Source organism: Hippoglossus hippoglossus, chromosome 16 (genome assembly GCF_009819705.1).
Source record: "Hippoglossus hippoglossus isolate fHipHip1 chromosome 16, fHipHip1.pri, whole genome shotgun sequence".
Classification (NCBI taxonomy): Eukaryota; Metazoa; Chordata; class Actinopteri; order Pleuronectiformes; family Pleuronectidae; genus Hippoglossus; species Hippoglossus hippoglossus.
This window is the reverse complement of record NC_047166.1, coordinates 8617977-8645830: the sequence shown is the minus strand read 5'-3', so window position 1 is coordinate 8645830 and position 27854 is coordinate 8617977. Positions and strand designations below refer to the sequence as shown.

The 27854-nt window shown below is 46.6% G+C and overlaps 1 protein-coding gene across 11 annotated transcripts in view; it reads left to right on the top strand.

The window, feature by feature from the left end:
- Nucleotides 1–360: 360 nt before the first annotated feature.
- The window catches only part of pou2f2a (POU class 2 homeobox 2a), a 42174-nt gene continuing 14680 nt past the window's right edge, over nucleotides 361–27854 (top strand). For 3 of the 11 annotated variants that reach the window (XM_034611052.1, XM_034611054.1, XM_034611048.1), the window contains exon 1: nucleotides 25840–25992. The gene's annotated coding sequence lies outside the window, so the exon portion shown is untranslated. Of the gene's footprint in view, nucleotides 1841–25838; nucleotides 25993–27854 lie in introns of those variants that run through there. The other 8 variants (XM_034611057.1, XM_034611059.1, XM_034611049.1 and 5 more) reach the window with 7 other exon arrangements.

Genomic DNA, 27854 nt, shown 5'->3' with positions numbered 1-27854 from the left:
TAACTTAATTGTGTGCATGCTGGGTATCCTGGTAGGTATTAGCCTTAAGCACCGAGCTATCCATGGATTCTCTTATCGGGTATAAATCCCTTCCCAAGCAGGCAGGCCCAGGCAGTAATGCACTGATCACCATTGGCATCATTATAGCCGGTATTATTAAGGGGGGGGGGACAAATCCTGAAATCAATACAGGATACCTTTTGCAGCGGTAGTGAAAACGAGGGAGATGGGGGGTGGGTGAGGTGAGGTGGGAGGAAGGAGGGAGGGAAGGAGGGAGGGATGGAGAGGGAGGTGCGGGGGTGGGGTGGTGATGTGTGAGTAGTAGCGGGTCCTTCTCTCGCTTCAATGTTGCGGCCAGATCGCTACAATCCTGGAGGGAGCCAGGTCGAGTGAGCTATTTGGGGGGTTGCCACGTTAGAAACCGGGGGGACACACAGACAGACACAGACAGACACACAGACGGACGGACGGAGATAGGCAAGTGTTCCGCTATAAGAAAAAATATATATAACCGCGACGCGCATCTAACCGGATTTTACGCGCAGCCTTCTGGTTCCCGTCGCTTTGTGTTTTTGCTGTTTTTGTTGTTGTTGTTGTTGTTTTTTAAATAATTTATTTATTCGCTGTGTTTGTTTATTTATTTATTTATTTGTATATCGATTGATTGCGTTTTAATTACTGCCTTGTGACAGAGAGCGAGGGAGGAGGAGCGTCAGGGCCAGGCGCGCGCGTTGTGTTTGTGTGTGTGTGTGTGTGTGTGTGTGTGTGTGTGTGTGTGTGTGTGTGTGTGTGTGTGTGTGTGTGAGAGAGAGAGGGCTAGAGAGAGAGAGTGTGTTGCCTCGATCCCAATCACTTCCTCATCTATTTTGTTGTTTATTTGTTTTTAAATGAAGCGGTGCTCGACGCGCACGAGACGCGAGGCGCTGCTGTGCGCGAGCCGATGAGATGTCCTACATGTAGCCTTCATGCAAAAGGAGGAGAGGGGAGCGCGTGCAGCTAAGAGACCAAATACAATAGATCAAACCAAATAATAATAATAATAATAATAACAATAGTGCAGAAGAGACTTTATAACTCCGCTGGCCTTTCTTTCTTACACTAATTTTCTACGTGGCATCATGAATTGTTGGTGTTTTTTTTAGATTTTGCAAAGCGAATACCAAAGCTACACGAGCCGGTGATGCTCCAACAGCGACTGTTCTCATGCCTTCTTCTCACCTATAGGAGAGACTAGAGGAGCGAGGAGAGAAATAAGCCCCGGGGCCTCTATGTTTACTCAAGGAGAACGTTTTACAGACGCAGGTGCACGAACGACTCGCAGCCTTTTATTATAAAGCGACTACAACACGCCTCGAATTGTAACACAACTTTTCCCCCTGCAGAAGTGAGCGGTGGTCTCCTCTCTGTCCGTCTGTGTGTTGAGTCTGGACTGTAAAACCGCTGCTGCGCTCAATATAGGGACCATCCGACCACCACATGTATGTTCTATGCACATTGACACCAAATCTAACGCCGGCCACCAGTCCACCTCCACGCCTGTAAATAAAAGTGGGCAGCCGGGCTACATGTGTACACACCACACGGCGAACGTTGCGAGCTCTCCACGCCAAATATCCCCCCGAAGCTGCCGTGTACTACCAGAGGACCGGACGAAGCTGCAGAAGCTCCAGAAGAGGACCGAGCTCGTCACGGTGCTTCTGACACGTTACTCGCACCAAAACAAGACGCCGGGGGAAGATCATGTTTGTCCCCTTGCCGGTGCCGTTCGTGTTTCAGAGAACTGCCCCTGACCTCAACGCCTGGCGTCTCAAGTCCCCTCTGGCTCTGCGCTCCAACTCCGGTAAGACATCTTTTTTTTTGTTGATTTTCTGCCCCATCTCTCTTCTCCCTGCTACTACACCTCCTCCATGTCGGTCAGCCATGCAGACCCGCCCTGCCTGCGCTCGGTGCCGATGCACTGGAGAGATGTTGGTACACACACACACACACACACACACACACACACACACACACCCACTTACACGCGCACACTCTCACACACTCCTCCGGCTCCGTGTGAAGGCTCAGTCCTTGACACTTGCGGGCGCTTGATGAAATAAAAAAGAAGCTTTCCCGGGAGCGCCGGCGTGTCCAGACTGATTGAAAATTATCTGCGTAAAATGTCCAAATTCGCTGTCCATTCTGTGCGCCGCCGTGTTCCACCCCGCGTGTCTCATCATTTCCCACGCCGCCTGTAGTGCTCTCTTCTCCGGGTATCGTTCTCTCCGAGCCTCCGTCCTCATCCTTCCCCTCTCCTCCACTGCCTGCGCCTGAGCCTCAGCCTCCGTCTCTCCCCAACTAGACTCTCGGCAGGCAGGGAATATTCATGCCAACTTATCGATCCTGTGGAGATCGATTCCTGGGCCGGTGGAAGCAGGGAGAGAGGGAGAGAGAAGGAGAGAGAAGGTGCACGGAGGAGTACGAATGCTCGAGTGGAAGAGGAAGAAAACACCGTTATTCTCTCGTTTTATTTTATTTCATTCTGCGTGATTTTGTTTGTGACTCCACTTTTTGATCACTACATAACGTCTGTGGTGACACCTGCTCTGACCCGCATGTTGATTCGTGCATGGGGGGGGACAAGACTCTCGCATCTTTGTCAACAGATTTCCAGAGACTCGGTCCCTCCTGTCCCGTTGGAGCTCGGCTGCTGCACGGTTGAAAGCGGAGGGATGGTGGAGTCAGGGCGGGGGGAGGGTGCTGGCTGGGACTGGGGCGCCGTCTGCGTTTCATCTGCGCTGGAGCGGAATAAGAGGACGCATGGTGGGAGCAGCCGGGCCGGCTTCAGCGTGTCACAGATTGTCGTTGTGAGAGAGTATCCAGCTCGGAGCAGCTTCCACTGTTCCTCAGACGTGCAACAGCTGCTCTGCCGTTTCCCCCCACCATGCACGAAATGTTTGGAGATTGAAGGAAGGATGCTCTGCGTCTATAATCTGTCCTGTGTGCTCTGACTGACAGCACAGTGTTGGGAAGTGATGGTAAATATCACAGGGGGTCAATGGCCTTTTGTTTCCAATGTATTCAAAAATGACTCACAATTGCACATGCATACCGTAACTTGCGTAACTCTGTGCGTAATGGTGCCTAAATGTGGCTGGTGTGCACCTTATCCGGTGGATGGACTCTTAAAGGGCCAGGCCTCCCCCCTTGGTGCACAGGCTCCCCTCTCTCATTTCCAGATCAGTTCAAGCCCATTTGATTTCAGAGATGCCAGACATCACCCTTACTCCACATACTCAGTCAACAGTGCACAGCATGTGACGGTGAAGGGATGAGGTGATAGAGAGGGGGGAGAAAAGGAGAGCAGAGGGACGAGAGGGACCTGTTACCCACCATATCTCTGGAGATATACACACAGAAGTGAGGGGAGAGGGATTGGAGGGTAGGAGGGGGGGGGGACGATGCCAAGGAGCGGGGACAGGGGAGGGGGAGTTTTCGCGCCCCGCACGTTGAAAAATGGCGAATGTCAGAATGAGATTAAAAAAAATGTGGAAAGAGAGAGCGGGAGAGAGAGAGAAGCGGGTGAAAGTAAGAGTAGATGACAGAGTGAAAAACGAGGAGGGACAGGAAAACCTAGTTTGAGCTTGAGAGGTGAGGGTAAACCACGGATGAGCCATTATGTTGCAGTGTCCCGGGCCAAGGCCAGCATCTGAATAAGCTGCAAACTGATGGGCTGTGTACACAGGCTGCTGGGCTCCTTAGATGGCGGGATAACAGTGATTCACAATGCTATGCTGATTTTATTCCATTTCGATAACGCGGTACAAGGTGCTGTCCTTTTCAAACTCAGGGGGTTGGATGCTCAAAGGGTGCGGGGACTGAATGAACAAATTTCTAAAAGGATATGTGCACACAGGGAAACTACAAGGGACGACATGACGATGAAGGTCTTCCTCACAGAACTGTTGAGACAGAGTGGACACACACTGCAGAGATGTCTTCAGTTACCTGATGTCTTGTTCCGGAGATGTGCCCTTGAGCTCTAATCTGAGTGGTGGTTCACGGAGGACGGTTTAATACCTGCACACACACACAGGTTTTTGTTTTGGGAGGGACACTTTGTAGTGCTCTTGACTGGAGCTCTCAGTTAACTTGTCTCTTTGACTGGTGGCGGCTCCTTGACTCCTTTTGGGTTGGAGCTCTGCGAGGGGTCAGAGATCACAGCAGGAGTGTTTGACTCAGCCCCACCTGACCCTTCTCTGCCCCCTGTGTTTTCCTTCTCTTTCATGTTACAACAGGCCTCGAGCACTCATGCACAATCCCTGTGGGGGCTCACACACACACACTCAGACACACACACACACGCACACACACACACACTGTGATGAAACAGACGCACCATCATATAGCATAAAACGGGCATGTTTGACCATTTTCCACCCAGATAGCAGACTGCTCTATAACTGATCCAGGTTTTGTTCTATTTTTAATAGCATTGTGTCTGTGATGGTGCAGGTCATGGCCACTGCTTTGTGAAGTGTGTGTGTGTGTGTGCGTGTGCGTGAGGTGAAGTGGTTAGTGAAGCCATCAGCATTAACTGGTGTATGAAAGTTTAATGGAACATAGAGGAGAAACCGCAGGTTTTCTACACAGTGCAGGGCTTTTTCTGATGTGATATGATGGGACATCAAGGAAACTATCTCTCTCTCTCTTTCTTTCTTTCTTTCTTTATCCGCCTCCTTCTCACACACACACAAACACACATGCACACACACGCACACACACACACACTCATGCACACTCTTGCGCACCTAGATTCAGTTCATCTCAGCTATGCACCTTCTGTCACACACCATTAACCCCCATCTCGGACCGTATACTGTAACTCTCTCTCTTTCACACACACACACACACACACACACACAGAAACACTCACACACACCGTCACACTCATAATGTGCATTATTTCTGTGTCTGCATTCAGTCGGAGTAACATTTAACAGGACAGTTATGGGTATTTGTGCTCCTCATCACATTTCCTGATCATGAAGGGCCAATCTGATGCTTTCATTTCACGCAGTGTATTACAATAAAATGCTCGGTGTTAGTCCATTAAGCCTCACGTCTGGAGTTCGGTGTCTGTGATCCCTGGCTACTTCTCCAGACATTCCTACATGTGTAAATGGCGCTGGCAAATGTCTTCGGTTCTTATATGATGTGAGACCATGCATGTGCTTACCCGTTTGCTCTGTGTGTGAGAACGGGAGCGAAAGAGTGTGTGTGTGTGTGTGCACAAGCATGAGCACACGTGCAAACTAGTGTGCGTAGGTATAGATCGGCCTGTGGAGGGGAGCGTGCAAGTCGCAGTGTTAACATGATTGCAAATGACAAAATGTCAACCTGGGTTTGTTAGCAACATAATGGGGAATCAATAGACACGAGAAAGATGTCAATACTACATGCTTTATTGCATTAAGCTACCTCTCTCCTTCTCTGTAGCCCTCTCTCTCCTCTTCTTTCCCCTTTCCCTCCCACTCCCTCCTGATCTCTGTCACAATACAATTCTCTCTCCCTCCTCTCCTCTCCCAGTGTTAGTAGAATTAGATTGCAGTATATGAGCCAGCCACAGCGTTCTGATCGCAGCAGACTGATGGCAGAATGCTTCAGGAGCTAATTTGCCATCGGCCCGTCTATTTACGTATATTAGGCTCTCATACATGCCCCCGACACACTTTGACATCGGGATGAGACAAGAAACCTCAGCACTGACGTCTGTTGTTTAATTAACGCATTTATGTAATAAGATCTACAAACTATCAAAACCTGAAATAAAGAAAATGGTTTAGAGTTCTCTTAGAATATTTCTCTAATCATCCTGCAACATATAATACTTTTAAAGACACCTCTCTATAAGAAAAGCTTTTATCACATGACTTTTATTATCTGTATCTTTATTATTATTAGAATTTTTCTCTGATTGCTTGTGAATTTCTACATTGTTTGTTGAAAAGCACTTTGTTACTTGTTTTGAAAAGTGCTTTACAAGTAAAGTTGTAATAATTATTATTATATAATTGTGCACATATAAGAAAAGCCGGTTTTGTATTTATGTGCTTCAGGTGACAACACTTGGGAATCAAGCCTGTTACATGGCTTTGGATTAAACCAAACAAATCCAGTCTGTAAGTGTGTAATGATAACATGCTGCATTTGTGCTGCAGCACGGTTTGAAAATTCCTTTTAATCCTATTAACTCTTTACCTTTTTATGGATTTGCACAGGTGCGTATATGCGCCATTAGGTTGTATTTATATAGTTTGTGGATGTGTGTGTGCGTGCACGTATATACATTTATATATAGATGTGTGTGTGTGCACTGATGTGTGTGTGTTGGCTGAGACTAATGTAGTATTAATGCTGATGAGGTCCCACAGCTCATTAGCAGCAGTGAGTGGTATTGAGTTTCTCCCAGGGAACAGGACAGACCAGGACACACACACACACACACACACACAGAGTACATCCTAATCAGCCATTAGCGTATTAATAACCCCTATACACACACTCACATGCACGCTGTCTTGCCAAACAATGACCTTTACACAAAACACTATATGCATACTCCAACAAAGACACTTAAGCAGGATACACCAAGAAAATCATGCAAACACATTTGTCTGTAGGCCATATATTATTCTTGAGTGTGTTCTCCATCCACACTCTGTCACTGGATTGGCACATGTACATTTACAGACTCGCACTCGAGAAAAAAACATTTGCACAGTCGGTCACTGTGTCCAGTGAAATACAGCCCAGCATTAGTCCTCATCAGAGGCCGAGTGAGCGGGCCACTTAATCAGACCAATCACCTGGAGAACCCGCACAGAGAGGGAGAAATGCTGTGTGTGTGCGCGTGTGTGCGCGTGTGTGCGCGTGTGCGCGTGTGTGCGTGTGTGCGCGTGTGTGTGCGTGTGTGTGCGTGTGTGCGTGTGTGTGCATGTGCGTGTGTGCGTGTGTGTGCGTGTGCGCGCGCGGGCAGTTAATCAACATATCAGCAGGAATAAACACATACACACCACCTGACTCCTTCCTGGCCATTGATTTATACCACTCTCTGTGTTTCTACTTGCCTCTCCCTCTCTCTCTCCTTCAATAACATGATGATGATGTATATACAGAAAACTCAAGCATCCTTGACCTCTACATAGTTACACTCTGAGTTGTGTGTGTGTGTGTGTGTGTGTGTGTGTGGTGGCCTGGCTGTGATCAGTGTTGGCTTCACCACACGCTGCCAATCACCCACATCAGCCTAGGCAGTCAAAAACAAGCTTTTTGAACTCCTGCTGGCCATATTGACCACTTGATTATCTACAGTGACTTTTCTACGGCCAGGATTTGTGCAAAAGGCTCAGTGGCATGTTCCCGTCATCCCCCCGATCAGACGCACAAAGCTTGATGCATTTCTTCACAGCGAAAGGTCTGGAGGTTTTATCTGCCGAAATGACTGTGGTGTCATAAAAACTCCAACATCGTGTTTTTCGCCAGCCCCTGTCTTTTTTTTGTTGTTGATTGCCGCAGGCTGTCACCTCTGCCACCTCGCTCATGTGCCAGTACATTTAGATAATAAAAAAGACCAATAAAATCCCGGGGTTTGATTGGGTGTCTCCCCTTAGCCCAGCAGAGCAGATGACTAAATCCGGGGTCCTTCTCTCCATTTCATTTAGCTGATAAGATTTATGGTAATGAAGGGGTCCTATTAACCTTTAGGGTTCTACTGCTGTCCTTCAGAGTGAGGGTGGATGAGAGTGCTCGTTGATTGGGTTTTGAGGCAGAGGCAGCGAACATGTCTGCTATAAACAATGTCACGTCGCAAATGCACCCTCTGGAGCGCACACACACGCACGCACGCACACACACACACACACACACACACACACACACACACACACACACACGCACAAACGCACGATAAGGAGACTCCCCAAAAGCAGTTTAGCGCTTTGAGAGCACTGAATGCTGAATGTTTAATCTCCCTCCTCTCTTTCTCTCCTCAGCATTTTCCCTTTTCTTTATCCCCTCTATCCTTCCTGCTCTCTATCCGTCTCTCGGCAGGAGCACTCTGTTCTGAAATTAATCTGTTGTACCCCACCACCTCTTCTCCCTCTCATTCCCTGGTGCAGTCGCTTTTTCCTCTTCGCTTGTAAATGCAAAGTGCCAGGACATTAAAAATACTCCAGAGGTAACAAGTCAACAAACTGATTTCAAACTACCTCCATGTGTCCATACCCACCATATTCCGGGGGTTGTTTGTAGAGGGGTGGGGGGGTGACGGAGGGAGGCGTAGACCCCTCCTTTTTCTGTACAAGGGCTGCACCCCTCTGTCCCTTTGTCTGCTTGTAAAGGGGACGAAGGAGGAGGCGTGGGGGAGTGACTAAGTGACCTCTCCCTCCCCTTTCTTTTGACGCTCCCATGATCTGTCCATTTTGTCGTGTATGTCCCTTTCCTCCCTCCTCTTTTATCCTCTTTCGTTCCCCCTTTTTTCAGCCTGGTTAAGTCGCCATGGCTATTGGCCTCATATGTCCTGTCCTCTCTCTCTCTCTTCCCCTCTCTTTACCCCTCTCTCTCCTTGCATCTTCGGCAGCAGCAGCCTGGTTGCCAAAGTGTCTGTAGGACACATTAAGGCCCATAAAAGCCTAGTCTGCGGTCGCACTCTTAACCACCAGTCAGAGGTAGTGTACAAAAGTGACTTTAAATGAGTCTGTGATTACCCTGGAACATGGAGAGAGGCTGAAGTGGCCAAGAGAGTGTGAGACAAGGCCAGAGCGACGGAAAGAGGGAAAGAAAGAGAGGCTCTTGGGTGTTTCTTCAGTCTCTTAAGGAAAATTGAACAGAAACAAATATTTGTTTCTCCCACAGCTAAGAGTTACAGAGGCTACCTGAGTGGAGCACGCAACGAAAAGTTCAAACCCAAGTTTCCTGCCACCCACCCCCTCCATCACAACCTGCCCCGTCCCTCCCCTCCTCATCACCCACCCCCTGCCTAATTGGCCACATGCTGCCTTGAGTGACAAGTGTAATCATCAGTCAAATTATGATCGGGGGAAGAAGGTGGAGGAGGAAGAGGGGAGCAGCAGAAGGTGGTGCTTGGAGGGTGGGGAAGGGTTGAAAGGAAGTGCTTTGATCAGAGATAGAGAGGGGGTGAGCGGGCCAACAGACAGAGTTACATGGAAACCTGCTGTCCACACACCTGCTGCTTCATAGATGGGCAACATTAGCACCATCAGACCTGGTGTAGGATTAAACATTTCAGACAAGCTTAACCACAGTGAATAGGGAAACGCATTTATCAAGCATGTATTGATTGTCCTTACAGTGTGAATAGTTTTGAACTTTTCCTCTGCTGCTTTTAGTTGAACCTGAATGGCAGCAAACCTCCACTGCTGTAATTACAATAGCAGCACAGAGCAGAACAATGAAGCCGTGGGTGTGGTAGCAGCGCGGTCCTCCAGTCTCATGTGGACACACCAGGCCGTGTTATATTTGGATATACTTTGTTAGCAGGAGCAGATGTTAGCTACCCAGCCAGCTAACAAGGTTTACAGTAATTAGGAGTGCTGATAAAGCGCTTTGATTCTCCGGCTGTGGCGGCCCTCTCATTAGCGGCTAGCTAGCTAGCGCTGCAGCAGGCGCTCCAGTCACATCCTATTAGGCGGCTCAATGTACACTCTGAATTAGGAGCGGGAGATTAAGTGGAGATGAAAACTGTCTGCATGCACACACACAGACACACACACACACACACACACACACACACACACACACACACACACACACAGAGATGCGTGCACGTGCTTAATACACACAGATGCTCAAACATTCAGACGAGCAAAGTCTGCATACACTCGCTGCTAAAACAGAGTGAGGAGAAAATTCCTCCTTAAGCACCAACCAAAAATATATAACTATTTGGAGCCTGTGTTGTGCTGAACATGAAGCATCCCTCTCATATGCATGTGCTGAGAACAGCGGTGAACTGAATTTGTTCAGAACAGCAAAGAAACTGCATTTTTTAATAAGAAAGAAAGGGAATCACGTTTAAACACACAAGGCAAGTTTGCTCATGTCTGTATTCGGTGGTAGAGAAATGTCTCCCTGCGTTTCCTACAAATTAACAAAAGCAAATAGACAACCTTGAAAATTCTCCAGCATCTTTTTTCTCTCCTTCTACTCTTCAATACTCTCCTCGCTCCTCTCTGCGCTCTCCTCCCTCCGTCTCTCTCTCTGTCTCTCGTCGTCTTTTGTGTGATGGAGTGATTATTGAGGACGTGGCTCCTGTGTTTAACGCTGGTTGATGAAGTCTGCCTTTGTCTGTCTGTGCTAACCTGTCGCAACCGGGACACCGCTTATAGCAAAATCAATACACAGAGTATAAGAGAGAGAGCGAGAGAGAGGCCGGGCAATGGAGGTAGAGAAAAGAAGGAGAGAGGGGGGTGGGTTTGTTTGAAGGTAGATAAAATGCAACGAGCTTGAAGTCATCGGAAAGAAAAAAATGGAAGTTAGTGAGATGGAGGAAAATGTAAATGCTTGATGCTGGTGTGGGTGAATAGCCTCTGTCACTCACAGCGTCTGGTTGTGTGTTTGTGTGTGTGTAAATCAGGTATTTTGCCTGTGCATGTGCGTGGCCTTGACCACAGGCAAGTTGTATCACTTGTGGTGTGTGTGCATGTGATTGTTAAAGTGCGTGTGCATGAGCAGAATGGGACAGGCCCTATCTGTTTGTGGCGATCGGGGCTGTATGTGTGTGTCCGTGTGTGTGTCTATGTGTGTCTGTGTGTGTGTAGCATCATTTGCTTCCACTCCCCAGAGTCGGAGCCGGTGTGAAGAGGAGCTACAGAGGGATGAGGAGCTGGACAGAGGAGGAGAGAATGGGGAGAAGGAGAGGTGTAGGGGGTGAGTTGCGGAGAGAGAGAGAGAGAGAGAGAGAGAGAGAGAGAGAGAGAGAGAGAGAGAGAGAGAGAGAGGGGGGGGGGGGGGCAATTGTGTGAGAGAGGCACAGCTGGGAAATGAGAAATGCAACCCCCCCACCCCTCTCCCTGTACCACCAACTTACACTCACACATACGACACACACACACACACACATATACACACATGATCCCCATCTCTTTATCCTCCCCTCAGGAAAGAAGGGGTGGAGGAGGTGGAGGTGGAGGTGGTGTTGGAGGGGGGAGTGAAGGGAAAGGAGAGGCAGGGGGGGATAGGAAGAGATGGAGAAGGGGACAGATAGGGGCATTAAAATTCATGGTCTTTTTTTTCTTTATTTTCCCTGCTGAAAATCAATAGTGTTTACTATGAATGAGTGGAACAGTGGACAACAGTGGTGCCGGGGGGACAGAGGGAGACAGGGAGGAGGAGGAGGAGGAGGAAGAAAAGAGAGGGAGAGGGAGGGAGAGGCACGGAGGAGGAGGGGTGACTTTATTGCGATAGGCAGAAGCACCAAGGCCAAGGTTAAAGACCAGCAGGGGCAGAGAGACAGAAGCACTAAGTAAATTCAGTTGTCTTCCAAAGCAGACATACTACCCTGTAAATGCATATTTACTACGGCCTATCATAATAATCTGCCCAGTCGTAATGTTCCCCGCAGTAACATGCACTGTTCAGCTGTCTCACTTCTCTGACTTTCCATTCATCATTCCTCGCCTCGGCCGAATATACCTTTCAAAAACTGCGCGTGTGTTTCTGTCTGCGTCTGTGTGTGTTAATTGGCCCACGAAACAAACAGCAGACCCACACATCAGTGCACACACACACACACACACACACACACACACACACACACACACACACACACACACACACACACACATGCAGGCGCTCACACCGACTCCACACCAGTTCACACTGAGTTGTTCAGCAACCCTGACCCTGTTTCCTGCTGCTGAAAGTCTAGAAGTTCAGGATGGCTTACCAGTGTTTTGATTAAGCTCTGCCTGTGTGTCTCACACCGCTTGATCAAAGACGAAAAACTGTGTTGTTTTCTGCCATCTTATTTTTTGTTGTTTTTTACTGTATGTGGCCCCTTCATGATTTACAATAATCAAAGCCTTTAAAAGCAGTTCTATAGTTTGTCTCACTGCAAAAGATTCTCTCAGAAAAATTAAAAAAATACACAATTTAAGTTTGGCAAATGCTATACTTCGAAATTACGGCAAAGTTTTGTTTTTCTTTTCTTTCTGAGACAAAATAGGATTTTTTTTCTTCTTTGCTGTATTTATTTCTTTTCTACATTTATGATATCAGATTCTCTCTCTCTCTCTCTGCGTCTTCAGGATGGTTAGTGTTCAGACTGCATGGCTGTGTCTGCCAGCATTTACAGTACACATGCATTGGCCATCGTGTGCATATGTGTCCATGTCATTATGCACTGGTGTGTCTGTGCATGGTCGTGAATGCAGAGGTGTGTGAGTGTGAGCGAGCTGAGCAGGGGGTGATATATATTCAGGTTGCTCATGCATTATGGAGAGTGCAGGTGAGAGCCTCTAAATGTGAACTGCTGGTATGTGGAGGGTTCAGGGCCAATCTCACCGAAGCCTTTTGTATTAGCATAGCATCTCCATTTCAAATCGGCCTGTCAAAGCCGGCAGCATGTTTTATTCAGCTACAGATATTGATCACATATTATGCATACATACCAAATCTATATTGCATACCAAATCTGAGTCTTTGATATGTATATGACGCCGCTTTGCAAATATGCTGCATGCAGAATTCGGGTGTTTGTTATGTGCATAAACTCAATATATTTGTGTTTGTGCAGTTATTTGTTTTGATGACGGCGTGCGCAGTAATTTTGATCAGGCTTTGAAGTCGGGAGGCGAGGACGACTTGTTTATTGGTCAAAGGAGAAGAGAGAGGAATCCATTTCTGTTTGTGAGCGTGGAATGTTGCACTTTCTGCCGAGGTCAGAGTGGCACAGAGACGGTGCTCTCCTGCCGGCGTGGGCACGTGTCTTCGTTACTCCGACACCTCAAAAAGCTAACTTCCCTTTCTCAATCCACTTACCAAGCTTCTCGCTTCTTGGTCGAAATGACCTCCAAGCACCCATATACATTAACAGCCGACATTTCACCATACACCGGTCCTCTCTTTGTCCATCAACATGTTTTTCCATCAATATTTCTCCATGTGTTAAACCGGGGACCCGAGGCCATCTCTGCCTCCCTATCATGTGCCGATTTTTTACCATCACGCTGCATTCGGCGCTGCACTAAATCTCCCTTCTCTAAATGACTGGAGTGGATGAGAGGTCACAGTTTATGGGGGAGGAGGACAATGCAGGCTGTAGCTGTGATGGAGCTTTGCTTTTTCACCCTTTATGAGCAGAGGTGGCCCATTTTGCTGAATGGACATGAGGAAAGTAACGCGGATTTCTTAGGGAATGAACATTTTTTCCCAACTACATGACTCCCCCCCCCCCCCCCCCCCCCCCCGTCATCCCTCCCAGCAGACCGCCCGCTTTTCTCACTGAACGTTAAATTCGTTGTTTTCATTAGCTGCCTAGCTTCTTACCTCTTAATTTTCTTTCGCAAAATAATTATTTCCCACCTATTTCTCTCTCTCTCTCTCGCTCTCTACTCCGCTGGAACAAGGGGGATATAGACATATAGTAGGGACTCTCTCTCTCTCTCTCTCTCTCCATCCTCTCAGCTCTCTCTCTCTCTCTCTCTCCTCTCTCTCTCCCTGTCTCTGTAACTCTGTTCCCTTAGCGACCAGTTTCCAAGGTGCCCCATTCCAAGGGTTGGAGGAGGGGGTCCAGTGATGTCATGCAAGCATAACTTTACACCTGTAATTCATGTTTTCTTTCCTTTCCCTCTTTCCTTACATTTTCTTATCCTCTTCCATCTATTCCATCCCACTGGAAAAGCCTGTGTGTGCCTCCCTCTTTCTTTTTGTTCTTTGCTGCGTGGCTTTTTTTACCTGGACCTGCCTCTCACCAGAATAATATCCCTTCTGATTTAGGCGTCACTTTGGTTCGCTCCAGATTTCAATTTAAACTTGTTGTAATGTCAGTGTTTTATTTTAACAGTGGGGAACAGTGACGCTTATCTTTTCACTAGCCGTTAAGAGACAGACGGTTGAGCAGCCCTCTGTCCACAGTGTACATGACTCTCTACATCTGCTCCATGTTTAAAAGGTCATTTGTCAAACCTGACATTTTCTGCCCTTACCAAAGGTTTCCTCAATATCCAGCCCGGCTCCCCCATTCAGAGTTTATGCTTTTTCATCTATTTGTTTTCTTTTGTATAAACCTTTTCTGACAATACGTTCCTCTTCGGTGTCAAAATACATCAGGAGACTGGGAGGCTAAATTCTATCATCTTGTAATGTTCAATAAACTGAGGAATGACAGATGTGGTCCTCTGTGTTGGTGTGTGTGTGTGTGTGGCTGAACGTAGGAGTGAGGACAGTTTTGGCTTGTCTCAGTTTGATGTGTGTTTGTGTGTGTGTGTGTCGTGTTGGTCTGGGTTGCCTGGGTAATGGGGCCAAGGTTTCCAAGAAATGTAAGTTACAGCCATAAGTGTAGTGAGTGGGTCCTTGCACACACACTCAGTGGGGTCTGATTAGGGATTAATGTGTGTGCATGCTGTGTAGTGTGTGTGTGTGGGTCTGTGTGTGTGTGTGTGTGTGTGTGTCAGTCGGATGTTTTTACTCAGCACACTTGTCACTTTCCTGTTTCCCCCTTTGTGCCTTCTGTTACACCCTATTCCACCATTTTTGTTTTTGTCCCGGACAAAAAGAGGCCCCCTACCTGAGAACCCCCCCCTCCTGATATTTTTCAAAGCTCCCGCTCCAACACACTCCCCCCCTCCTCTGTCAACTCCTCACCTTTGTCCCTTAAAGTCTGATTCACATTCTCTCTAGTAGTGACCAGAATTCAAGATCACCAAAACATTTCCAAGATTTACAATGGAAATATAATAAATGTCATATGTAAAAAATAAGGTAATGAATTAATTGCACATATATACACTATACAACCCCATTTTACTACACAATTTAAATAACTAATCACTGCAAAAAAGATTTAAAAGAGTGTCACTCAGTAGAACACATACATCTGCCAAATTGGACTCACTCATAGATATCAGGCCCTTAAATATGCCGGATTTTTCCCATCAAGACCCATAAATTATTCCCTGGGAAAATTTCACAGTTTTTGTGAAAAATATAAAATAAAAATCCTGGAGCCCCCCCCCCCCCCCCCACCCCCCCCCCCCCTTATCCGGATCTGCACCAAAAGTTCATCCTCGGGTCATGTCCCACCCCTCCACAAATGTTTTCGTACTCCTGGTAGCAAACAAACACAGACAAAAGCATTAACCTCCTTGGCAGAGGTAATGAATACATAATTGAGGGATGTATTATTTTACTGGTTTCCTGTTGATATCTTTCTGCAAAATTGTCAAAGTTTTATCAAAGTTTTTTTTTTTGTTAAAGAACTTTTTTCTTATATCTCCATAAAGGTCTGTATATCCAGACTGCAGTATCCCAAGCAGGACTTGGTCTCGGTCGGTATTTTTCTTGAAATTAACAAATATTACAGCACAATATTTCCATGTGATATGTGTAAAGGAACCAACAGGAAGTCAGTTAACTTTAGCACGTGCAACCCTGAGAGCAACTACACTGGAATCCAATGGGCAATAGTTCGGAACATGGTTGTATTTACTCAGTGTGTGTTTAATAAACGCATCTGTGTGTGTGTGTGTGTGTGTGTGTGCGCGTTGCGCGCTGTTGTGATGAGAGGGCACTGGTGGGGCTTGTTGAATTGAACTCTGTGGTTGTGCTGACAATCAATGATAAAGAGTAATGACATCAACAACGTAATGTATCTCCTCGTGCTTTCATTGACTCTCCCCCGTCTCCCCCAAGTCTCCCCCTTCTCACCACTTATGTCACCCCGGGTCTTTGACTTTGCTTTGCACCATAAATGATGTTTCTATCGCTTCATGTTTGTCATATATGTATCTTTTATCTCCGTCGTTTGTTCTCTCTATTGGTCTGTCTATCCTCTAACTCTCTCTCCCCCTTTCTCTCTCCCTCACTCCCTCCCTCCCCCCTCTCTCTATTGATCCAGTCATAGTTTTCTCAGTCTTCACAGTACTGGGCCGCTCTAATCAATACAGATAATTGTCTGCTCTCTCTCGATGCCAAACATAGTCTCCCCTTCTCCTCACTCCTTCTCTCTCTCTCCATTTTATCAATGAACCCCTGGTCTTCCCTCACCCCTCCTCACCCACCCCGCCCTCTCCCCCCCTCCAGACGGGATTCCCCCTCCCCTAATGACGGGAGATAACCTGCTTTCTTTACCGATTTTCTCCCACCCCACAGCCCTCCACCCCCACACGCACACACATCCTGCCTCACCCGCTGCCCATCCCTTTCCTCCCTCGTTCAATCGATTACCGTGAGAGCCAGGGCCCGGCCCACCCGCCCTAACGGATGTAAACACACACAGCGCTCGTGTTGTGGTTTAGTTGCCGTTTCGACCGTCCCTCGTGTGAGGTCCTTTCGGTTAAATCAGCGGGATCCAGTGGTTTTTCGCCAGGTCACGGCGGCTTTCATCATGACCCGGATGCATGCCTGTCAGGAGGTGATGTCATACCTGCGCCATTTTACCTGTGGTCTGTCATCACCAAAATGTGGCATCTCATCACTCTCACTTGGGATGTCAATGCAGACATCTTTGACCACTTGAGGGCTCCTATCCATATTTCCCAAATAAAGCTGTACAGAAAGTTCGGGCCTTTAACAAAGCAAGGTCGCCAGCAAACATAGACTAACAACCATACACCCTTACATTCACACACATGTACACACACATAACGGAGAGGCTCCAATTAATCTAATCCACTGTGCATGTTTTTGGACTGTGGGAGGACAAAAGGAGAAAACCAACGCAAAGTATAACAATCGCAGCACCATTGTGCCCTAGAGTAAAGTTAGTTTTATTGAAGCTATGTTGTCCAAATTTATGAAATTGGTGTCAGATGGCTTTAAAATCTATTTATTATTCAGCAATCTCTGTTCGTAGACACTCAGTTCAGATAAGGAACTGGAGAAAAAAGAGTAGCCACAAAACGGCAACAGGAGGAAGAGGAGGAATCCCTCTTCCAGGATGCCAGATAAGTATATTTGTATATTCATAGTAAACAAAAGCAGCAGTATTAAAATCACAACATGGAGAAACAGAATGACAATATTAAGTAAATAACGTGCCCAGTGAATTAAGTAAATATTAAGTGTGAGAAGTGGAAGATTTTCAAGGAAAATGTAAAAGAGCTCAGACCAGAGCGAACAGGCGAATATCCACAGTAGGACCCAGTGCAGCATTCATATTGTGTCTCTACATATGAAATCCTGTGTGTTTAATAATGCATCCGCACAGGCAAGAAGGCAGGTTGTAGGCCTGCAGGTTATTGTACATTGTGTGTGTGTGTGTGTGTGTGTGTGTGTGTGTGCGTCTGTGTATTCCTCCATGAATCGGATTGTGTATAGCATCCAGCTCCAGTCTCTGATGTATACTATATCACTGAACTCAATCTGGAGCTGCGCGTAAACCACACAAGCAATATCAGTGACAAAATATATACAGTGTATGTATCCAATGTTTACACAAATATCTCATATCCACTCACATCTGCTGCAGCTGATAGCCAAGGCAACGCTGTGTTTTCCTTGTGCTGGTTTCCACCGGAGGAGTGAGTGAGACGGAGTTACAGAAGGTAGAAACAGTCTCCATCACGATGTAGGTCAGAAATAAAATGATTTGGTGTAATGTGCGAAAACAGAAGATAGGACGAGCAAATCATTTGTATTTGAATTGTGAGGGTGTATTGGAGTTTTATGAATACGCTTGTGCATCAGTGAGTTATCTGTATGATTGCGTGTGTGTGTGTGTGTGTGTGTGTGTGTGTGTGTGTGTGTGTGTGTGTGTGTGTGTGTGTGTGTGTGTGTGTGTGTGTGTGTGTGTGTGTGTGTTTGTTGTTTATGAGTGCCGCAGCATGTGCTCATCCATGTCAACATCTGAGACAAACAGAGAGAGTCTGGAGGCGAAGCTCAGGTTTACACGTGTGTGATCAGACTAAGCAGGGCTTAAAAGGGCCAGCAGCAGTGGATAGAGAGGAGGAAGGAGGGATGGAGGGGTATATTGTCTTGGAGGAGGGTTAGGCGTGGGGGGGGGGGGGGTGCAGTTGGGGTCGGACGAGAGACAGCAGGGATCCTCCTTGCCCCCTGGGAGTTCAACCTACAACCCCCTAACCTTCCTCTAACCCTCTGGTCATGGACTTGAACTCCTGTAACCCCCCTGATGGACAATCTGTTCTTCTCCCCAGCCTCAGCGCAGCCCCTGTGCATCCCATTAACAGATAAATAGGCTATGTATGTGTGTATATGCATGTGTGTGTGTGTGTGCGCCTGTGTTTGTGTGTGGACACTTCCATGCATGATTCAAGTATTTGGTCAGTTGCCCGTGGCTTTGACGTTGGGTCTCGCCCCCTTTTTTATTGAAAGCTTGTCAAACAGAAGTTGTGGATGATTTGTCATTTTTAACTTCCTGATTTTTAGATGTGCAAGAGGTGATCTTCTCTTTTTTCTCATTGTGTTTTGCTGAAATAGTTAGAGGCAGCTATCGAGGGTGATCCACACGAGATCCATCACTTGGATCCCCAGATCTCCTTGTGACCCTCTAACAAGGACACAGAGGTTTAGGCATGATCAGACCCGGCTCATTCTTCACCTCTCCTAAAAATCATTCTCACCTCGTGGATCAAAAAATGGAGATACAGTATGGAGCAGGACAGGAGGCGCTGGGGGACAGTCAGTGCAAAAGAGAACTGAGATGAAAGATGAGAATGGGAGCTGATGATTTATTCCTCTTAGCTATTATTTTTTTGCTGCCTTATTTCTCCATTTCTCCATTTCTCCCCTTGTTTGTGTTTGTGAGCTCTGCTTATCAGATCCCGGCTCCATTCACGGCTTCAGTCAGGGGAAGAAGCCCAGACGCCTCCGTCTTCTCTTTCATTCAATCCCTCTGTCTCTCCTCCTCTCTCTCCCTCTCCCCGGTGCTCTCCCTCTCCTAACCTTTGAGAATAGGAGCCTTGAATTTGAATTTCAGAGCGAGTGAGTGTGCGAGCAAGAGCAGGGTTTGGAGGGAGGAGGAGGAGGTGAGGTGAAGAGGAGAAGGAGGAGGGGGGGTGGTGGATGTTGGAGCCACAGTCGTTGCAAAAGGGCCTGCTCAGCGCGTCCTCCGGCCTCCCCCCTCAGAGGGGCCCCGATCGATACAAACTCGGAGCAATAAAGCTTTCCCCCTGTCATCTCTGCAGAATACAAAGCAGAATAGAGAGGGAGAGAGAAAGAGAGGGAGGGAGAGAAAGAGAGGGGAGGGAGAGAGAGAGAGAGGTGAAAAGCTGTTTCCGCTAGCCAGACCAATTTCCTAACCCCCCTCCTCCTCCTCCTCCCTCGCTTCACCACCACCTCCCCAACACACCATCACCACCACCACTATCACCCCTTTTCCTTACCTCCTTCATTCTATCTATCGCTCATTCACCTCTTTCCCCCAAACGCACAATATATATCCCCCTCCGACTGTATCACTGAACAGCTATCTCTCCATAATAAATACAGCATGAATAAAGTATACAATAGATTCCCCTCTTTCTCCAACTATCTGAGAGAGAAGAGGAAAGAAAAGGGGGAGTTGAGGGAGGAAAAAATGGCAAAAAAAATTGTGGCGTGAGGAGGTGGAGAAGTAACACAGCTAGGGAGCAGGACAGAAGGAAAGCAGGAAGGAAAGATTGTTATAGTGGGGGGGGATGAAGTGTGTTGAGCGTGGATGGAGGGGGGAGAATAGGGGATAAGAGAACCCTGCACCCAGAGAAAGATGGATGTAGTGATACAGGTAGAGAGGAGGAGGAGGAATATTGATGAGGAGGAGGAGGAGAGAGGGGGATGCAGGCTGAGGAAGAGGCAAAATGTGTGGGGATGGGTGAGGGAGGGAGAGAGAAAGAGAGAGAGAGAGAGAAAGAGAGGTGAGGGGGTCAAACAGGAATCCCTTGAATTGAGAGCCAATTACTGTAATTGTAATCTGGATTCAAAGCATAGAGACACAGCAGTGACAGGCTAACGCAGGCAACCCGCGGATACACACACGTGCAAGCCCAACGCAGACAAAAGACAGTGAGGGTGTGTGTGTGTCTGTGTGCATCTCTGCATCTCTACATGCTGTGCTGATTGTTCTGTGAAAACTGCAGATGTACATGCATTATGTGTGTGTGTGTGTGTGTCTCCATTCTCGTCACTGAATGGCAGTGCAGGAGTCAGCCTGCCAATCAACTATTGTACTCTTGTCAATTTAATAATATTTCTGAGCGCTGACCTCCACTATAGTGTGGTGTGTGTGTGAGTGTGTGTATCTGTGGTGTGTGTTCCTATATATTTCTCTGTCTCTCCCTCGTTCACCTCAGCCTAACCCCCACCCACCCCTCCCTCTCTATCTCCCTCCCTCGATCCCTGTCTCTCATTCTCTCCTTTATTAGAAGAAGATAGTGCGAATCCTTCATCTCTCCTCCTCTAATTCTCTCCATTATTGTCCCCTCTCTGTCTCTCTGCACACCTTCACTTGTGTCCTCTTCTCTTTTCTCGCCATGATCTATACTGCTTGCTCTTTTCTCTCCTTTTTTTTAAAACCCTCCTCCCGTCCACCGTCCTCCTCCCTGTCCTTTCCTGTTACGCTTCAGCTTTCTCTCATTCTTTTCTTTCACTCTATGACCACACATCCCTATCTTTACTGCTCCCCTCTCTCCCTCGGACCTCATCCCTCCATCGCCTTATCTCAGCCTCCTTGTTTGCACCCTCTCTCCCTTTCTATCTCTCTCTTTTCCTTTCTACCCCGCTGATGTCCTGTTTTTTCCAGGCCCACCTCTTCCTGTCTCATTTTCGACATTGTCCCTTTTTGCTTTTTCATCATCATAGGCTCATTTTGTCAACTTTATGTCCCCCTCTCATTCCTCAACCTCCATCCTTCCATCCTTCCTTCCTTCCTCATCCCTGTCTCCCTCCCTCCACCCTGTCCGTTCCCTGGGGAGGTCAGTAATAATGGTAGTGATGGAGTGAGAGAGGGAGGTGCGATTATTGTCTTGTCGGGAGTCAGAGGAATCGATCGGCCAGAAATATGAGGCGCGAGAAAGAGCCGCTGTGTCAGATACAATAACCACACTCTCCCGGGGGCTTACACACACACACACACACACACACACACACACACACACACGCACACACACACACACACACACACACACACACATACACATACACACACACGCACAACATATAGACACATACCCATATTCGACACGAAGAGACACATTTATTTGGTTCGAAGCAAGTGCGGACACTGACACACGCACTCGTACCATCTTTCTTTTTCATTAATGCAACACACACACATTCTTCTTCTTCTTCTGTGGTGGAGGCGAGTGGTGAGGCAGCCCAATCATCTACATGCTTTGATCTGAGATAAAGCATTACGTAGATCTGTTCTGATCATTCTTCATGGCACAGATAAGGGCAAGGCGAGGAAAATCGCTCACACACCTTTCACTCACGTAGCTATAAACAGACATAAACACAACACATACATGCGCACGCCGCACACACGTTCACACTGAGACCTTTCACTGCCTGTTGCTGGCAACGTGGCCCGGAGTGTCCATCCGAAGCGGAGAACAGTGGCCAGTGATGTCACAGCTGCTGCTGACCAGCAGGTCTGAGGGAGAAAGAGAGACAAGAGGAGGAGAAGAGAAAGTTTGCATTGGAGGTAGAAAAGGCAGGAAGGTCGCAAAATAAAAGACTGGGATGATGATGGTGATGGTGATGAGAGGGTTTGAAGGAAAAAGAGGCACAGCAGGTGAAGAACCGGCCAAGGTGAAACAGGGAACATGTGGGCAGGAAAGGACAATGGTTGCTGTAACTAAAGTATTCCCACTGTTTGTCAGTGAACAGTTGGGTCCAAAGCCTCCTCAGTGTTTGTTGAGCCAACGATGAAGGCCACCAGTTCCTCCCAGCAGAACTTTCACTCTTGTGCCAGGAGGAGGAGGAAGATGTAGAAGAAGAAGGAGAAGAAGCAAGGGTGAGAGGAGCGAGGGAAAATATTTGAGCTTCAACCTTGGTCGCGCCGTGGGAGAGAGCGGTGTCTGTCTAGACAAGCCCGGCTCCCCATGGGCTGCCGAGATGATATAGAAGGGAGGGGAATGGTGTGAGAGAAGGATGGAGGGGCGGAGGGGCCAGAGGAAAAGGAGCGATTGAGAGGTATTAGGACAGGAGAGGAATCTGTGTTGTCAAGGTGTATGCAGCCAGTGTGTGTGTGTGTGTGTGTGTGTGTGTGTGTGTGTGTGTGTGTGTGTGTGTGTGTGTGTGTGTGTGTGTGTGTGTGTGTGTGTGTGTGTGTGTGTGTGTGTGTGTGATGGCCACAGGTCCCATGGTAGCCAACAGTGTGAGTGTGTTTTAGCGCCTGCTGCTTCTCATACAAAACCTCAACCTCTGTAGTCTCGTCACTACAGACTCCACTCTGTAGACCCACTGTTTATAATCCTGAAACTCCTCATGGGGCTACACCTGCACATACACACCCACACACAGACACACACACGGTGGATGTTAAATCTCTCACCTTGCCGAATAGAGTCTTGCTGTAGGACTGTGAACAGGCCTTGGTGGCTCCATCACTGAGCCGTGCTCTGTCCCCTCTATAAGAGGCGGAATATAATATGATGGATTATATGAATTAGAGCCAGTGTGTGCTCCGGGCCTGAGGCGGCACTAGATATAGGAGGGCCGAGCCGTGGAGGGATACTGAGCAGGTTTGGAGACCTCCGAATTGTCCCTGCAATGACCCATTATACACCCGTTCTCCATCCCTCCGTCTTCCTCCCACCGCCCCTCACCCCCCAGCTAATATCCTTCCTCCAGTCTTTTTTGTTCTTGTCTCTCTATCACTCACCTTCATTGCCATCACTTTCTCCCTTCCCTCTTTTCTTCACTATTCCCTTTTTCCTCTCTCTTAGTAACCCCCCATTCCTCCCTCCCTGCCTCTCCCTCCCTCTCTGACAGTGGAGTGATTGATGGCCCTCTGGAGGCCCCAGCCTCCCCCATCCTCCTCCCTTGGGTCCCACTATCAGCTTGTGTACGTGTATATATACAGTGTGTGTGTGTGTGTGTTGTTTATTATCATACGAACATAACTTAGCAGTGACCAAAACACACACACACACACATCTCATATTCCCAAAACAATAATTAAAAAGATAATAATTGTCAATTTGTAATATTTATTTGAGTATTTTTTTTTTCAGATTTAATATCACGGTTCATTGTGTAGTATGTATTAATATGTCAACTTGAAGTGAGACCATCGCCACCGGCCCAGTATCATTTAAGTGGCAAGAGTGTTGCTAGGCCTGGTCTCCATGGTAACCAAGGTTCCGACCTCTTTGGGGCAGGAAGGCCCCCCATGGCCATGAACTGTACCACACACACACACACACACACACACACCACACACACACACACACACACACACACACACACACATGCACATCCAGAGCACACTTAGATACCCCAGCCAACTATCAGAGCTTCTCAAACAAATACACACACGGCTACACACAAAGACACACACTCTAGTAGTTATTCGGGTAGATTGGGGTTTGAACAAAGGTCACGGCCAAAGCCAGGCTGTCCAGACGACCTCTGACCCGGAGAAACACCCCCTCTCCAACACATAGTCAGTCACTGTCCTTGAACAGGCCCGGCCAGTCGCTTCTTTCCTACACACGTCCACAAGCACACGCCTGCTGTCCACTGATTACTGACAGGTAGACAAACACCATCAGTCCGACCGTGCCCCGATGAAGGCAAAAATATTACTGCATAAATAATATAAAATAAACAATTGGCTCAGGCCCCTGGTTTGGTCGACAATCTGCATTTTTAGAAACTGTGATAGTTATTTTTTTAATGGCACAACTGGGGATGCAAATTCTGCTACAGAATTCTACACCTACAATGATTATTTATCTATCATTTTATTAGTTCATCAATAATTGTTTGTCGTTAGGGTGTGAAAAATATCCATCATAATTTCCAAAGTAGTGTCCTTAAATTCCTGTTTATCTAATCATAAATAGAAAAACTAAAAAATGTTCCGTTTAATATAAACATTAATGGAGAACACAGCAAATCCTCATATATGAGAAGTTGGACATTTGGTATTTTGGCTCTGCTTATTTTATTCATGTATTATCTAAAGAGTTTCAGTTTTCTTTCGATTGACTAATCAATTAAACAGCACTTAATCCAATCTGTGTATTTGTGCATTTTTTAGTTTGTAGGATTCCTCCAAAGTTTCCGAGCTGATATTAATAAATATGTATTCACACAAGTCAGTCCACCAGTATCTGTATGTGTTTGAGGACAGATTTAAAGACAATGTCTCAGTATAATAGAGAACACCTCCAGTGCAGCGGGTTATGCACTTCTTAGTGAGTGTCTATCCGGCAGTACATTGGGCCGTTGTAAATCAGCACATAAAGTATTTATAAGGTTAAACTTGGGAACTCTGCTGCCGTTAGCTTTTGAATTAGTGAACTCGGACCAAGGGAGGAGGAAAGGGGGGGGAGAGAGGGAGGGGTGCTCAGCCACCTCTCCTCTTCTCTTCAAGGGATGGAGCCAGTTCTTTCACTACTATGAGAGGAATCAAGAGTGCCACCTTGTGGTCAGCTCGGCCTAGAGTCAGAGCAGACGCTGTCATATTTGAAATCCAGGCTGGATTTGTGCTGAGATGTATGATTCTGTTTCTTCAAGATCATTCCCCGACTTTAGATTTATTTTAATTTAGCAGCTGCTCAGTCTGTGAACCCAAGTGGGCGGCTCTCTTTTCTGTTTTTTTTTTTCTATGTTCCACTCTCACTACAGCGACCTGTCACATAGTGGGATGTGTGTGGGGCTCTGTGGTGTGTGTGTGTGCGTGTGTGAGTGCAGTCCACAGTGAGTGGTGGTCAGTGGTACAGTGACAAAAGTTTTTCCTTCTGCTCGGGCTCGACCAGAGCTGTGGCTGCATCTGAACTTGAACCTGAGGATGTCTCACATCTTCTCTCGTCGGTGGCGACTTCCCTCAGACGACCACCTTAGCCCACTCATGTACTTGTCAGAAGTTCCGCCTTAGACACAGATACACCCGAGGAGACATCGGCCATAGACTCATGTTAGACAAAAGAGCCTAAACTACCTGTTAAGTCCCTAAGTGTGGAGGGAAAACTCTGATCAGTTGAGCTTCATCGAGGGTTTGAAGGTGCACCGGATCATATATCACACAAATGTATCGTACACTCTTCAGTCTGAATGTCAAGCCTGCTGTTTTTCTCTCGCGTGTGTGAGTGAGCAAGGGTGTGTGTGTGTGTGTGTGTGTGTGTGTGTGTGTGTGAGTGTGAGTGGCTGTTTCCAGCCGCCATCACTTTCCGTCGGTACCCATCATCCCCCTCTTTTTCACCTCGTCTATCTCCTCGATCTCTCTCTCTCTCTCCCACTCTCTAACCTCTTGCGTGTCCTCCTTTCTTTCTTTCTTTTCTTCTTTCTTCTTTTGTCTTGTGTTTTTTCTCTCCTGTGTACTGAGTTCCTACTCTTTTGAGGCTTACTTCCTGTTGGGCTTGGGGGGGGAGTGGTTTATGATGTGCATGTCTGTGTGTGTGTATGAGTGAGTGAGAGAGAGAGAGGGAGAGAGAGAGATCATTTCATACACTCCTCCTTTTTTGGTTCTAGGCCGTCAGAGAGAGTGAGAGTTTTTCTTTACATAGCACGCACACACACACACACACACTCACTCACACACAGACACAGATATGACCAAGACAGCAGCCATAGCGTCTAAGGACTTCTCCAGTATGTGGTTGCCAGGTGAGTAACTGTCTGTGCAGCCTTTTCTCTCTCTGCTGGCCTTCATTTACCAAGACCAATTAAGCTTTGCGTGAGGTATGTGTATGTACGTGTGTGAGTGTGTGTGTGTGTGTGTGTGTGTGTGAAGGAGAGAGTGAGTATAAGAGAAGTGTGTCTACACTGTTGATTAATGCCACTGGGTCTAAGAAGCTCAGCTAATTAGAGAACATCAAAGAGCGAGAGGTGGTACGAAGAGAAAGATGGGGACGGATGGATGGATGGATGGATGATGGATGGATGGGTGGATGGGTGGATGCCTGTCGCAGGCAGAGGGAAAGGTCAGACACCTTGCGAGTCCATAGCATGTGTGTGTGTGCGTGTGTGTGTGTGTGTGTGTGTGTGTGTGTGTTTATTTATACTGGGAACTGATTGCCAAAAAAGCTTTAGTGATTAAATTATGAACATTTCTTTTGAAACATGCTGCTAAAGAAAAATCTGTGTCACAGCTCTTGTGTGTTTCTGTTGTGTGATTATTTTTCTGTCATTCGGCAAAAAACAACTTTTCCTTCTTCTGCTAAACACTGTGGCTCCGATACACGTGTGTTCAGTTTGGAGATATTTAGCTGAGAGGGTTTATTCCTGCGCAACTTTGAAACGAAACTGGTGTAAAGTGTGTGTGTGTGTGTTTGTAAGTAATATATTTGTTTTTGTTAATCATGCACTACTATGGTTTTACTAAAAAAACCTGTGTCTTGTTGGTGTTGCAGTAATTATTGCTGCCCCATTTTTAAATCTAAATTATTTTAAATTTAAAACACTTTGAAATAGTCCGATGAAGAGATATAAAGAGCAGATGATCAAAAGGGGAAATGCCTAAAATAATTGTTTTTCTCATGATTTAACAAAAAATGATCAACACGGTCTCAGTTGACCGGCGATGACGACAAGTCCCCGAGAAAAGCACAGTACCGTAAACTGAGTCACAAATTACTAAAAATCGAAATGTCAATTAACTCATATTTCAGTGTCAGTCTTTGGTGCCCTGATAAGATTTCTATCAAAGTTGATGGGATAAATTAACGATGTTTATCAAAGAGTAACTCATGGCTTTAAAACCAGTGAGTCACTTCTCAACTGAATGTGGTCACGGCTGCGACCTTGTAAGTCACTCTGACCAGGGTGACACATAAACATCACAAACAAAAACATGGTTGTTGTGTTAAATTGTATTAACTAATTTTCCTCTGGATTAAGGCCTTTAATGCCATTATTTTTAAACACTGCCCTCTGATCCATGTTAAGGTTTAATTGAGCATTTCAGCAGTTCGATCATTGATGTCAGAATTAAAAGAGAATAAATAATGAATATTTAGAATTCACTTTGTGGCATTTCCATAAATTTAATGAATGGTATTGTCGGATAGTTTTTCTTGCCTCCATATACAACTTTATTCATCTTCTCAGAGTGTGTCAGTGCAGTAGGTGAAAGTATTTTACTACGCAGAAAATTTTTGAAATTAAAATGTTCTAATCAGCCTTTTTTTCCCCAGTGTATTATCACAATATTTAGTCATGCGTTCTCTTTCTTTTATTTCTTTGTACACACACACACACACACACACACACACACACACACACACACACACACACACACACACACACACACACACACACACACACACACACACATATGTGTCTATATCCCAGCTGCATTCACTTTTTACTGGTTATTATTTTTTCTTGTTCAGCATTATTTCTTTTTACTTTTAATCTTTTTTGTAATCTTCCATTTAGCATTTTTTAGAGCTAGATCATGTTTTGTGCGTAATCGACAAACAGTAACACACCTTTAATAAAACAATGCACAACTTCAGTGACACAGA